The sequence below is a fragment of the Antedon mediterranea genome, chromosome 3 (assembly GCF_964355755.1).
Source record: "Antedon mediterranea chromosome 3, ecAntMedi1.1, whole genome shotgun sequence".
Taxonomy (NCBI): Eukaryota; Metazoa; Echinodermata; class Crinoidea; order Comatulida; family Antedonidae; genus Antedon; species Antedon mediterranea.
In genome coordinates this window covers 11,735,443-11,752,278 of record NC_092672.1, presented here as the reverse complement: position 1 = coordinate 11,752,278, position 16,836 = coordinate 11,735,443, and positions in this window count along the sequence as shown.

The following is a 16,836-nucleotide window of genomic DNA, read 5'->3' as shown; positions in this document are numbered from 1 at the left end:
ATTTTGATTTGTACATATTTAAACACATATCTGTAAATAGTTTAGTTTATACTTGGATTTTCTTTATATGTTATGTATTTTATTATACAATTTATTGTAAACTATATTTAAATTATTGTATAAACTATTAATTTTGTAGGTTTTTAGCTTTGTTAATGCATTTTTCAACGGGCGCTAACGGCGTCTCGTAATTTCAGTCACGCTTCGTCGCATTCGCTGTACACAATAATACGACATGAGGCGGTTATAATGAATAACTCGTTGAAATTAATTCTATATGAAATAGGGAGTGACAGGACACATGCGGATCTGATTACTAATCTAATTACAATTTTATTTTAGTAACTCATTATTTATTTAATTATTGAAGGCCTTTACTTTTACCTGAACTACAATGTGATTTCAGTGACTCAACTGAATCGTGAACTACAATTTAATGAAATATTCCCTATAGTCTATTCTGGTAAAAATGAGGGCGCTGTGCAAGTATGTTTATTTATGTGTTGTGGTCACGGAAGGATTGCTCTGTTTGAGACACGATCCTTCTCTTTCTTATAGTCACTTTCTCACCCATTTCTAGTATAAAGTAGTCTTAACTGGGATCTTAGTTTGTTGCTTCTCTTTGGAATGGTGTAAATTCTGGTATGAGAAATAGCATTTGTCTGTCGCTTGCTTCAGACCCTTAGCTTTTTTTAGAATGTCTCTCTTAACTTCAACTCCATCTACTGTTGTTCCAAGTTCAATGGCCTTCTCTCTATCTTGTTTCTTCCTCAAATCAACATTACCACTTTCCATCTACAGCACACTTTGTAGAATATTATTTTCTTTTCTTTGTCTGTCACATCTCTCCTCTATAGACTTTCATTTTTTCTTGAATCCACTATCTTTTCAATATTCTCATCTACAATTTTCTAAATTGTTAAAGTGATATGGTCTAAGCGTTCTGTTTTTTTATTATCTTTCGTGGTTAACACCACCTTTATTCATTCATTTTTTTCAATTCAATTTGTTATACATCTTCAATCTTTTTTTCTTCGTTATATATAATTTAATAATTTTCTGTTTTTGTATCCTCTTTAATATTATTTTAACACATATTTCATACTAATAATACTATCAACATTAATGAACATTATTATTCTGTTAGTTTAACAAAAACCTTCATTACAATGAATTTAAACATTGTCACTGGCTTTATTTAATGTATGATTTAGCGTTCTACGGCAAGTAGTTTGTTTGTATATTTAACTAAAAATTAATGAAAATCAGTACTTTATAAGTTATTATGACTTATGGTAGGTTTATGACAAAAGTTACAAATGAATATAAACATTATCATCGGCTTTCATTTAATGTATGATTTAGCATTCTACGGCAAGTAGTTCAAGAGATAGCATTTTTTGCGATTTTAACCAAAAATGAATGAAAATCAGTATTTTCTCAATTTATGATGACTTGTGATAGGTTTATGACAAAAACTTCCATTTCAATAAAAACAAAAAAATAGCATTGACTTTCATTTAAAGGTGTATTGTCCCTTGAAACACAAAAAAATGAAGGTCAAAATATTCTAAATTTAAATTGGCCATATCAAAGTAATATTAAAGTTATTCACCTTAAGTCGAAAATTCGAGCCAAAAACAACAATTTTACGTAATTAACAGCCCAGCTCATCTGGATATTAATCGTCCGGAGCGAAAGTAAACAAAGATGTCAAACCATGAGTATACATTATGCATGATGCTAATTAGGATTGTTTACAACTCGTCACGGATGAGAATGTGTTTTCACACAGATCGCGAGAAAGTTATATGAGTATACATACAGAGTAGCCAAATAAGCGCGTTGCATTATGAGATATGTTTTGATAGAAAACTTTGACTGGAAGTTATTGTTTTAACCAAAAAACGTCTGTATTTCAGTTAAATGATTTTTTTTTCAACTCATTTTTGGTGAAAATTAATAACTATTATGATACTTCAAAATGACCCACTTTTTTTCGAAATCTTTTATTTTTTTTAATTTGACAAAAGGACAATACATCCTTATTGTAGGTCTATGATTTAGCATTCTACTACAAGTAGTTTACGAGATAGCATTTTTTTGCGATTTTTCCCAAAAATGTGTAAAATCAGTATTTTACATATACAAGCTCTAATTATAACGCAAATTTAAACTTTTTTTGATATCCACCCCACTTTTATGAAGAACAGATTTTTTATTTTTATTAATGTTACTTCAAATTATACAACTGTCAAACAATTATATTCCACTTTTACCGATGTAGCATATAAAGCGTGCATACCAAAAGCACAAGATAAATGGGAAAACCAACTTCAAAATTGTTTTATTGACTGGAATCTATGTTGGAAAAACGACGTTAAGAGTATGTTGCACATACAAAGAGTGGCTTTCTTTAATTTTAAGTTGCTACATAAAGTGTTACCAACTAAGTGTAAGCTAAAATTATGGAATTTGTCAAACAGTAATTATTGTGAATATTGTAATAAGGAGGTTGAAATTGAAAAGCATATGTTATTTACATGCAAAGAAGTAAAACATTGCTGGGTAAATTGTTTCACTATGCTGAAAACATGTTTTGCATTTACTCAGGAAGTTACATGAGAGAAAATTGTACTTGGAAAATATGATGTCAAAATTAATGAAATATTTTCCATTTTAACTTTCTGTGTTTATAAAAGTAAAGTCAAACATAGACTAGGACTTGTTAAAAAATGTCCATGGTTAATGTTCACTGCTGAGAAGGTATAATCAATTGTGAATTTTTAATAAATAAAGAAAAGGCAAAAAAAATGTGGTCAGATAATATGGACCTTAACAATTTAGCAAGGTATAAAATTAACGTTTATAAAATTGATATTTAGGTAAAGTAAAATATAACTTTTTTTGATTGCCATAAAGAGACAAAAAGAGTTATAAAATAAAGAATTCTGTGGTAAGTTATACGTACATTGTTTAAGGATTGAAAAACGAGTGTTTAACATAGAGGAAAGTATTTTTCTTTTCCTTACTATTATATATAAAATGCAATGGTAGGAGTAAGATATCAGATGTACTAAAAGTTATTTAATGTCAGTTATATTGTATTGTATCATTACATTACTCATGTGCAATGCATTGTAAACGAACATTTTATTGATGAAGAAATAAAGTGGGTCGATCCTACATAAGACAAAAAAAGAACAGATTTTTTAATCTTGATTCAAATAAAACAGGAGAATCCAAAACATAAATGTATTGGTCTTAATGCGTGATTGAGACCGTCCATAGAAAACATTTCGCTCTAAACAGGTACCACTGCAGAATATGTAGTTGAAGTATTAACTAATAACTTGTATTTTTCCTTCGCCAATTTCTTATAGAGGGCAGGATGTTGATGTACTGTATTTTCAACGTTTGTGAATGCTGTGACAGACCGTTTGAATAAACCTGCTGCCCTCTATAATAAATTAATGAATACAATTTATAGTTACTATAGATGTAGTGTAATGCTATTTTTTGACATCCTGCCCTCTATAAGAAATTGGCGAAGGAAAAATACAAGTTACTAGTTATACATACTCCCACTACATATTCTGCAGTGGTCGCTTTCGGACACCGACCTCTCGCACCAACTGGTACCTTCTCTCCTTCCTTCCACAAGTCATTCAACTTTTTAATAAAAATGTAAACGTAACTGATGATTTGCAATAGGTTTATTGTTAATTTTGTATGGCATTCTCTTCCTGTTTTGTGATTTTTTACCTTTTGTATTGTTTTATATATTTTTATATATTTGTAAAACGAGCAATGAATATCCGAAAGGATTAATAAAAGATAATTTGATTTGAATTTGAGTTATACTAGCTGGTACCTGTATAGAGAGAGTGTTAGCGACGTGTCTACATGGACGGCATACATGGACACACATTAAGACCAACACGTTTTCGGCCTCTTCTGATTAAAATATTTGCATTATATTTTTCAAAACAAACTGACTCGTTGTATAATATCTCCATTTTCTTCTCCGTGTAAGCTGCAAAATATCTATATGATTCCCGTCATATATCGATACTAATGCATGTAGAATAGGCATTCATAACTACACTTGCTCTACTGTATGATAGGCTCAGTTACACAATTCATGTATTTATCCCCAAATAATGTATGCATTTTAATTGCAACACACTTTTTAAATTTGTTTATAAGCATTTTTAGTCAAGTGCAAACGCGACTCTACAGCTCACTATGTCGGTCGGTCGGTTAGTCAGCCGGTCGGTCGGTCAGTCAGTCGGTTGGTTGGTCGGTCGGTCAGTCAGTCGGTCGGTTGGTCGGTCGGTTGGTAAACACTAACTCAAATTTGCGCACGCGACTGCAGCCATGTATATGGCCTTGTTGAACAAGATTCTTCTTTTCTTATTAATTAATCAATATTCTCACTCTTTCCTGATATAACTGTTATGAATATATATAGCTATTTTATATAGCATTCATTTCTTTAAAGCAGTTAATAGCCGACATGCCGCAATCTTGATTAAACCCCAATGACGATGGAAGAAAAAATTGCTACTTTGTTTTTTTTTGTGTGTTTTTGCTGTAATAATAGTATACATATACTTTCTCAAAAACGTACAGAATGCCGAACAAAGGTGAGATGCGCGCGATGTCTAACGACAACTAACGTTTACGAAGAAGAATAATATTCGTCAGTTCGCTCTTCCCTACAGGTATTCATTATGTAATATTCTTTGACATGACTGTTTACACACACACATCTTGAATACTAGAGTTTCATAGATGGTCTAACTTGGCTTCAAATGCAGTATAACCAAGGAATATGTCACAGTTGACAATTCTGAATGTAAGTTCAGTCTCTTACCTGTTTCATAGCTAAATCTTCTGGATCAACTATATTGACAATGAGTCACTGCTTCATTGATGATGCAAATCTACTTTTTTCTGTTTTAAGATTTCTAAGACTTTGCCGCTTCGTTATTGTATCTTATTATTCATTTTCAACTATTGTTAAACAACGATTTTTTTTAACCCGTCAATGAACTACTGGATAGAAAATCAAATAGTATTGGAATAAATAAGGCAGTTTATAAACCTATATACTGTTATTTCGCGTCCCTGGATGTCTCCTCAATGACAATAAGATAGACTCGACGTCTTCTAAATAATTTAGTTAATTAGTAAGTTACATCTATAACGTAGACAAGACAAATTATACATAAATATCGAAGAATTACGTTCGTAGAAAGAATTATGAAAATACTATTATCTCGAAAGTTCCTATGGGAGTTGTCATTAAACACAGCTTGTCAACTTCTGTGTGGAAAATTTGAATAATGTCCGTTAAATTGAAGCACATTCATGAATTATGAATGAGGTGTTAATGAAAGTTATTATTCTGAAATAAAGAAAACAAAATTAATGATTTCTACTTGACTTGCTATTATAGCCTGTCTCAATATTGTTAATGCGTCACTTTAATTTGAAAATAGCAGTGATGTACTTAAGAAAAACAATGGTGATTGAACTTTAAGCAGAATAAAGACAAAATTTAATGAAAATATAACAATGAATAATAAAGAACAAGATCCTAATTTTCTTATTTTTCTGAGGTATAACAAAATTATTTTTTTAAATTTTGTATATTCCATTTATGACGCCAGATAAAGGCATGCCTACCCGGTTCCGTCATTAATATTGCGGTTAAATAATGTAGGCCTAGTTGTTATGTTACTATCAGGAACGGTAAACATGTGGGAGAAAATTACAGTCAGATAATTTACTACGGGTACTGTATAGGCGTGACCTGGGAGAATGTGGTAATTTTACTTGGAGGAAGTAGGCCTAAAGTACAATGTAAAACATTGGCCTACGATGAGCTAGGCCAATTTACAGCTTTTGCTCTCCGCTGGTGAAATAATGTATTGCAGGCGATAATTGTACACTGCGTGGTCCATTGGGAGGTCTAGTTTTGTTAACCAATGAGAAGCTTTCGAAATAATATACACGTTCGGTTTGGAATCTTCAGAGGGCCATGTGTCATCTTAGCTATCATCTGCCCCAGACACACTTGCACGCTGCAATGCCTACTGTAGACCTTAAATAAATATTTTATTTGTACTGTAGCCAATCAATTAACACACTACGAAATAACTGTTCGGATTACCCTAAATGTTAACTAAAATTAAAGACACACAACCCGAAACATAAAGTGATTTTTTGTTAAAAGAATTACACGATGTACTGTCCCTTACAGTATATTATGTGTATTTGTATCACCTAATAATAACGAACATATTGATTAACTATGCTTTACTCGTTATCGAAATTATATTATAATTGTGAAATGTGCATTGTCTCTTTCTTCTCTATATATTATTTACAGGCCTTTTTAAATCAATTTAAATATTAAAGAAGCATTGTTGCTTCGCTCATAAAATACACACGTTTTGTCAATTAGACCTAACATATCGTTTATGTCGTGATCAAATAATATATTGTATCATATTGCTTTTTCAACAGAAAAAAATAAATATTGCTTACACTACAAAATTATTTTTTAATGGAAAGTTATAATAATAGTGTTAATTTGCTTCAGTTGAGTATCATTTAACATGAACAGCATGCTGTTTGGAATGGGATATACAGGTTAATTTAAGTTTCAATTATTATCCTAATATCGATTTTCGCATCAGCTCAATGGACGGCTTTATAGTAATCGGTGTTGAACATTTTGTTTGGTAATCAATATTACCTCAGTAAATTTATAGAAATGTTATTATCATTATTACATACTCTAATATTCATAATACAAAGCAGTTTTTGTATTAAGTTTGGGAATATCTAAACTGTGGGATTGTACATATTATTGAGGATTAAAGCTCTGTCTACACTATCAAACTTTATGTGACAAAAATAATGTGATGTACCCATAATTATATGAACATGTGTCACATCACTACCATATTTGGGCATATCACTACCATATTTGGGCACCTCACATTTTTTGTCAACTAGTTTGATAGTGTAGACAGAGCTTTACAGTTGACGGTCAATAGACGAAATTGTTAAGCTACAATAGGCCTAAATAAATAATAATAAACGATTTAGAGTTGTCTTTTCTTCACTTTAAAGTAATCAGATAGTAGGCCTATATGCTACCCTTATCCCAGTCACGTGTAACGAGGCAGTCCACATTGTTGAAGTTAAAGATTCCTTTTGCGAGAAAAGAATGTTTCTCCACAAGTTTTAGTGTTGTTGGTGCAACCCTGTGGAATAGCGTCGAAGAGGAGTTAAGAACCATCACATCCATAGGGTTATTTAAATCAGAACTTCATATATCAAATATATTCAGCAAAATGCTATTATGTAAATGGTTTTTAAGTCAATGCAGGGCCCCAATGGAAATCAGTTTTTAACTGTTTGGGCTTACCCTGGGTAAACAAAGTAATAATAATAATAATAAAATAGAGAATGAATATCTCAATGCATGAGTTTTATAGAGGTCATCAGTTACTTTTTCACATACATTTTCTTTCCAGCTATTCTTCAAGTATACACACATATTATTTGGGTTAGATACATTTGACATTAACATTGACTCAGCATAAATATGTCTGAATAACCGAATTGTAGACTGGATTCAGGCCTAGTTATACCGATATTGCTACCTTGCTATACCACACTCATAAATTACTGAAAAGATCAGTAGGCTAACTATTATTTTAGGAGAGTTACAAAGCGTAACAGACACTCGTGTTAACAAATATTATATAACAACTAAATAAATGTATTCCTGTCATTTGATTGGACGATTGTTTATCACATAGCGTGCATTAGTACGTACTAGCAAACGATCGTGTAATAGTCTTTTTTTTTCTTGTACGAAAAAAAAAAATCTTCTCGCGCACGAACAAAAAATCTGCGTGAGATCCAATAGTAGCACCGTCTGTTCGGTGAGCGAAAGCAGCGAAACACACGAGACGCGATTTCTCCTTCACAGCAACAATTGGCGATGACTAGAATCTACGTTATACAAAACAATTGTTTTATATATACTGTATATATATTCGTGCGATTGTACAAACAATTTCATTCGGTGATTTATGAAATTCTATTTACACTCGGGCTTCGCCTCGTGGAAATAGAATTTCATCTGTCACCTCATAAAACTATTTGTACCATCGCACTCATAAGCATTCAGTATTGTATAATACAGGTTAACAGTTGATTGTTTAGGATATTATTAGGCCTAAAGTTTTTGCGAGCATTATTTTTCTACTAATGAAATATGGTCTGAATTTTAATTGAAACTTGTGTATCAAGTTTTAATCAATATATTACAGGATTAAAAAGATGTTGTGTATCACATGAAGAAGTTAATAACATTAAAGACAATTATTTATGTCGCTGCTGAATAAGCAATAGGCCTGAATGTAATGCTTTAAGCTTGGTTCCCACTAGAACATAACGCAAGGACGTAAACGCAACGCAAGCGTTTTAACCAATGACAAGCGAAGTTATAGACAGCAATCACAAGCGAATAAGCCATCGCTTGTGATTGGTCAATTCATTTGCGTTGCGTCCTTGCGTTGCGTCGCTAGTGGGAACCACGCTTTAATCCGAAGTATACCGCAATAATTCAAGAATAAATAACAATGTTAATTGTTGAAAGAAAATATGATGTTCCATTTTTATATATAACATTATAATTTGGGCATTACGCATAAGTAGTTTTTACAGTTGTTTTTAAGAAAGCAACTTAAAATAGTTCTCAATTATTATTTTTCTTTATATTAATATGTGTTTAGCTTAGCGCGTTTGACTTAGGGCCTATATAAACATGAAATTTATGCCGCGTTGTGAACTTTATGAAGGAAAAAATCACATAATTATGTTAATTACGGTGATGCCATCAATGCATTCCAAGGCACTTGTATCGTTGTTAAATCTACCTATCATGCAAATATGTGTGATATTTCCATTTCTTAATTCAATATCGGTGTCATAGTCATATATTGTAAATTTTTCAATAATTATGGTAATACAAACTAAAATCTAGGTTAACTTGTTACAAGTATTCTGCATGAAATGTGACGTATTACTTTCTGAAATCCAATTTAACTTAACTAATACATGAGCTATCATTTCTCATAATTCACTGGATAGTCGCGTTAATGGAACGCTTGGCCTAGCATGATGGTACATGCATCGGATTAGTGTGTGTAAATTTCTCTTGGGAAAACAGGGTAAATAGATAATGTGGACTCCAAGTTTACACGTCTCTCAGCTTAATACTATGTGGTAATCAATCAATGTAAAATGCTTTGTATTGAATCACTTAAAGGTGCAATGTTTTCGATGTTTAACAAGTTTTATATTATAAAATTCGATGATTGATTACCGAATCAATAACGCCTATATAACGACTCGCTGTATTTCTTTTTGGCAAATTTTCAAAACAAAACAAAATGAAATTTAATCAAATGTCTAGTACTTGTACCAAGTTAAATTACTTTCTACACATTTGATTAAAATAAATGTGGTAATAAAAATTATGCAAACATTAATTTTCTGCTGTGTGTTTGTAATTTCCACGAAATTGGAACTACTACTTCTAATGATGCTAATGTCAAGTGTATTAAACTAATTGAATCTCGAAAAGTAAATATAATAAAATCTGAGATAACAGTTCTAATCTGTCTCTATGTCATTAATGGAACACACGTAATTCTGTTTATCATTCACGATAATTCCAACTGAGAACAATTTCGATGACCCATGAAACAAATGACAGTGTATAGATAGTATAGTAGTATAGTATAACTGCGTCGAAAAAACTATGGTGCCTCGATTCTCACCAATGTTGGGACCGGTTGCGTGGTTCTGGAGTGCAGCTGTATAACTGAGAGTGATGGTGTAATGATTAATGTTCGACTAGCATGTGATTCGAGACTATCTGTAGGCCTACATACCATCCTTATGCAAGATGCTTTACTCTCATTGCCTCAAACTTTGAATGAGACGTGTAGGAGGCCTGCGTAAGTGCTTGACACACTATCGAAAATAGTAGGGGATCGTCTCCTGGTGTGCCTTGATATGCGCTGTACTTCTGAAAAGCGTGGGTCCGTAGAGTGAGTGAGTGGCCGAGCGGTTAAGACAGTGGAACCGTAATTACGTAGCCATACCATCGGCAGGGGTTCGAGGCTCACTCACTCCATGGTTCTGGTGGTAGAACAAATCTTCTCGGATAAGGACTATAAGGTCCAGTGTACACATCTAGCTCGTGTGCACTTTAAAGAACCTAGTACATCTTTCGAGAAGAGTAGGGGTTACCCCGGTGTATTAGTACATCACAGCCACTGATCACCAACTGGGCCCTCTGGGAGACCAGTCTTTGACTGAAGAGGTTACCCAGTATAAATATATATTTCAATCAATCAATAGAGGGTCTAATCCAGATAAGCTCGATGACGATAATAAATACCTTTCTGTTATACCGGTAATAATTAAGACAATAAATAAGACAACACAGTTTAATTATGTGATGCATTACGTCACATTATTATATATTGTTATTTGTGTTCATTATTATACAATTACTTCACAAGTACTCATGATTCAATGTTTGGTCAGCGAAACACGAAGACACATACACACACAAACACTGTTAAGAAAACATAATGAAAAGTGATTTATGACTCACTGCGAAATTATTTTAAGGAAATTGTAGGCATTTTGAATAAAACTATGAAATTGCAAAAAGCAAAAATTAAATGCATGTAATATATCAAATTTATGAAATGATATTCACAACCATGTATATAGTTATGCAAACTGGTTAAATCATGTTATCTTGTTTGAAATCCACATGTTTATATTATTTATTATGCGCGATTTTGGAAATTCTTATTTGTATATATCCAATGTTTGTTTGACCATTTATTAAAAGTCCTTACTTTAATTAAATCCAATTAAATATACAAGCAGATTCTATCGGTGCTTCAATCACTTATGCTGAAAGCTCTAATGGATTGAATCAAACTTGAACAGAAGATAACTAAACGAATAGGTCTACTTCGTTCGATACAAATTACCTTTAAAGCTAAGAAACGTTTCGCCGTAATAAATATTCGCAAACACGTATCAACTTATAATCTGTCTAATGAAATTGTTATAGAGAAAGTTAATTAATGGCACGTTTTACAGCCATTTACTTTCTGAACAAAGAAGAATAGATGTAAAAGTAATAACAAAATAATAGATCTTATTTGAGTTGTTATGAATTCTTAACCAGTCTTAACTTTACTTGTGTAGTGTCGCAGCAAATGAATTATAATACAGAATTGCATTGTATTATAACTAGATGTAGAGACAGTTGATTCATAATGACAGCAAGTAGATCTATACACTACAATGCTGTGTAAATATTATGAATAATGTTATGTTATTGCGTCTCCGTGTTAGAGTGTGAGGGTGTTCCGGATCGCAGTATGTCGCCTGTTCCCTTAAAGCTCAGGTACAGGAATGAATTTTAAATATAATATTTGGTTAATTGTACATCAATAAAAGAAAACATGAATTTCCCTTAAAATGGTAAAATACAACATGTAGAATATTATTCTGCTATAAAAACCACATTTTTTTTCAGTGGTTTAACCTAATGACCTCCAGGAAGTAAAAATGTATTATTATTATTATATTATCATTTGAATGTATGATAAACAGACATTTTTGGCCCGCACCTAGCCTTTAATCCTTAGTTGGTTTTTAAAGGACTTAATTAAAATAATAACAATAATAATAATAATTTGATATGTCGTAATTCTAACGAAATAGTATCCTATAGATTGTTCTGAATGAATCATTTCATTGGCGTGAATGAAAGCGAATTAAAAGTCCTCAATATACAGTCAAATATGTACCTTATCTCTATAGTAGACTTGTAATAGTCTGTTACACTCTTCATATTTTGTTTAAAACAGTAACCGCAACGATCGATCGCAAAGTGCCGTAATACAAATATAATCGGTCACGTGGCGTCTCAGTGGATACATTTTTTTTTTTTGAATGCTTAAAAAAAAGTGTTATTGTGTTATAGTTATAGTGTTCGGACAAATTATACTGTCATTTAATTTAAAACATATACCCCCCTGGTCTACCTCATAACTTCAGTTACTATGATACTGTGTATGTTACTCCAAATACGGTACCAAACTCTCTCAACTGACGAATGCATTTTAATATAACAGATTACTAAGACGCCGCTTCAATGATGATGTCTTTTGATATGGAGCAGCGCTGTAACCGGTCGATGACATCGAGGAAAGACGATATAACAACGTGCTTTAATTATAGTTCTATATTATCTCTACGCATCATAATTTCGACAGTCCTAACATTTCATAATTATCTGTGAACCATTTTTTAGAAAATATTAAAGTTTAAACGTGTCTATTTATTGTGCGGCACTAACTAGCCTGTCAACGGGGTAAGAGCCAACAGACACTAGTTATTTGGCATGATTGGTCAGCCGATTCTCATACGGTTTCATGTCTAAAAACAAGCAATTGTGGGACTGTTTCATCTCAAGTGACGGCTGCAACAGGCCTAGAACGATTTTGGAAATGAGAATGTCAGAATGCAGAACCATTCTGTAGTCAGCAGACAAAGAAATAGCAGTCCCCGGTGCTGTTTATTGTCGCTACACATGGTGCCGCGCGCACGATAATCTGGCACATTCCATTGATCATCAACTAACGTGTGTTCACAATTACAATATATTTAATAATATAGGGCCTACCAATAGAAGCAGCAGATGCTTGTCAGTTTGGTAACCATTTAAACGTACTGTACATTATGTACAAAAATCAACATGGGTCGCGCACGACTGGTCAGCACCTCCGGGTTTTTCCCTCTACTTTATAGTGACGCACACCAATCGATTATTAGCAGTATGATGTTTTTCCTACGTTTACCAAACATCCATAAATATGAGTATAATACGGTACCATAGTATTTGCTATTCCTACAAATAAAAAGACGAAAAAGTCTTTGAGTCAGATGTTTTTCACACGATAGTTGATGCGTTATTTGCGTTAGCTAATAGGCCTACTCTATTTAATAGCGCAACATCAATGTGCGACACATGAGTGACAAGTATAATGATAATATGGATAGGATACTATAAAAGAAACATATATCTAATAGTACACTGCACTTTGGCTATGAGCCACTGATAATAATATAGTATACGATTCAACATCATCTGATATAACCAATTTTGAAAGTATAGTCTTATTTGATTGAAAATGTTCATCTGGTTTGTAGGTATAAGTATATTGAAAATATTCTTTTTTCCAAACCAATAATTAATTCGTTGTTTTGGCACAAGGTTAAAGGAACATAGAAAAGAATCAGAAAAGATAACCCAACAGAGAAAGAACTTCACTCGTCAATCACATAGAGAATCAAAAAATGAACTGAGCAAATCAACTATAGCAGATCATGCCGTCAAGTTAAATCATATAATAGACTGGACACAACCTAAAATCATCGACAGGGAACCAGATACAAACAACCGACGCATCAGTGAAGCCATCTGGGTCCGCAGACGAGGAAACCAAATCATCAACAGAGACGAGGGCACCCACCAACTCAGTCACGTGTATGACCCTGTCATTAAACAGAAACTGTCAAGGTTAGTTTTTACTAATTATTGGTTTGGAAAAAAGAATATTTTCAATATATAGTCTTATTTATTAATTTTTTGATTATCTTTCTACATATCAAAAAACATATAAATAAAACAGGAGAGTAGCGGAAAAGTAAACGTAATAAAACATCTTGTGATGTGCTTGTTCATTATAACAACAAAAAAAACATAGAAAAATATGCAATAATAATATATTAATAAAAGTGTTACAATTGCTATCTGAACATTTTGATTGTATAAAAGTTAACAAGTTAACAATTTTGATTGTCTCAAAATTAAAAAGTTAAAAATTCAGAGTAGGTACAATCTAGGAATAGGAGTAACTAAACTCTTAGTTTATAAAATATGAAAAGTTAGACTGAGTTTAAACTTAAAAAACGACTCTCCAATGAGATTGTTTCTGATTCTGTTCTGAAAACATTTTAGAAAACTGTACTATATCTGAGTATTTGAAAGCATCAATACGGGCTCTACAATGATGAAAGTAAGTATATCTAGGTGTCGGTTATTAACTAAAAAATAATCAACACAATCACTAATAAAATCAGTTCTTGTGTATTGTTTTATAAAATACAAAATAGACGCAACCTGCGCAGTTTATGTTATTAGCTATTACCGTACTGTATTTAGAATACTGTGTCGAGGTATGCACGTGTACCAATTGTGCGCATACTCGTGTATAGACTTTTAATTAGCATCTTGCCGTAGTTTATATTTTCGTTATTAATCGCTTGGGAGGTATTAAACAGTTCGTTGGAGTACTTCCAAAGTAAGAGATACTAAGCACATAAGAACTGGTCCAGTTTTATTGATCTCAGAGCCATGATTAAAAGTAACTTAATAGTATGGAATCGTAAAATGGTATTTCTGATGATGCACTCATTGTCTATTGTTGACAAAATAAAAACCTTTATATGAATATCAATAATAATATACTCTTTGTTTACCTATTTTCAGCAGCACACATCTAACAATACGTACATGAAAGCCTATAGATCTAAAAATAGTGGTATTGGTTATGAATTGACATCATAGAATTATGATTTAAACCTTTTCGTCAATCAACAGAATGCCATAAAATCCTATCTATATCACCCATCGTCAGAAATAGATTACGTCATCTTCATCATAATGATGCACTCGTACTGGTCTATTGATTGGTTATGTTGCGTCGGAATATCTGCATACAAGTAATTGGCCAATACTTTTGTTTGGGAGATTATCCAGATGATCGTTGTTACGTACGTTACAACATTTACTGATGTTGATACAGATTAGTTCTAAAATATAAACATAGCAGGATGATTTCTGATGAACGTTTTAATGTTAAATCAGATTTGGAGGAGGATGACGACATTGGAAAACAGAATGTATTCATATGTCGTTTTAATTTTTAAGATTCATTTAATCTTACATCGGTGGGAATCGGCGTGTGGTCTTGTAAAACAAAATAGAAAATGTGAACTTACATAATAAACAAAACATAATTGAGCGCTCAGAAATTAAGTGAAATAATTATGGAGCGACAGAGGGCGTGTTACTTTGATATATCAGTCATATTGAATACACAGTAACTCGAGATTTTTATAAGCAATTCTTAGCTAAAAGTTCAGGGCGATCAATTGAACATTGAGACCATTATCCTGCATAAAGTAAAGGTAGCACAGAATGTTTAAAATAAAGCAAGGAAAAACTCACGACATTTTAAATAAAATAGCGATACTGAAATATATGTAAATACAAATAATCTTTATGGAGTAGTGCATTAGATTCTTGATATGGTAGGCCCTACAATGTTTTATTATAAATGCGGTGATTATTACCAGTACAGTCATTACGACCTGGGATTCTATGAAATCTCATATTATGACCTGTAATTCATTATTATAACGGCAATGTTAAAAAATGAAGGTTATCAATACAAATGACAAGCACAGTGACTCTCATTATCTTCTTTAGCACTCTTAATTATACATTTATGGCTGCATGCTAGAATATTGTTAATAATAACAAACTTGCAATTACTATTTCAGAAGAAAAATAGTGGTTTTGAATAAAGCAATCTATATGTCTATTTAACCTACTACTGTAGCCGCTGAGTGTGTGACTGTGTGGGCCATATCAACTCTGTCGGGAAACTAAACAGCTATCTATGATTGCCTTAAAGAAGACTTATATTATTGAGCATTGGTAATTTAATAAACATTAACACTTTGTGTAGAAAAACTAAGCTTGTGCTTGTTTATCTGAACAGTGAAACGGATTATATGCTTAAATTAGCAAAATAAGCTACAGATATAGCTATATTCTGCTTGTTGTCTGCTTTTTGGTGCTAGACCAATTATAGTACGCCTTGGTGCAATCACCATCTTGGTACTGTATTCGTGGGAGTATGTCTATAAAAATCAAAGAAACTTAACTTGAGGCCGCTACGTTTTTTTTTACTTAGATGGATGGCGATATGACTTATACATATAGAAAAAATCACAACTTTTCCAATTACAACCAATTTTAAATCTGACTGTTGTCGACTTTTTGCAGCCAACATGGTACAAGTAGACACTACTAGAATTGGCGTTATTTGGTTCTTCCTTATTAGGTTGCCATGACGCCATGTATAGTTAAAACTGACTATACTGAATAAGATTAACTAGTTTTGAATGTTGCTCACAGCAATTTTCGACAAAGTGTTTTTGTTTTAACCATTAACACAAAAAATACAAGAAGAAAAGAACTTGGTTGCCACTCTTGCCTATTGGCACTACAATCTATTCAATATCTACATCAATTATGCTTCAAGCTGATGCAATTATGCATTTTCCTAATTGACTTAAAGCAACATTGTCATAAGTAGATATGTCGCCTTTAATGTAAACGTATGGAATTATATAGACGCATAGTAGTAGACGAAAATAATTCGAAAGCCTAAAGTAAGATTGGTATTTCTAACTGAAATAAAAACGTACATTCGATACACGATTCTATTGATTGGATTTTGTTTTTCTTTTCGGTTCGAAAACAACATCACATCAACGCAACCGAGTAAGCTAATGTTAATACTTTTATTTGACTTTTCACTCCATAAATAAACATATAAAAAAATAAGA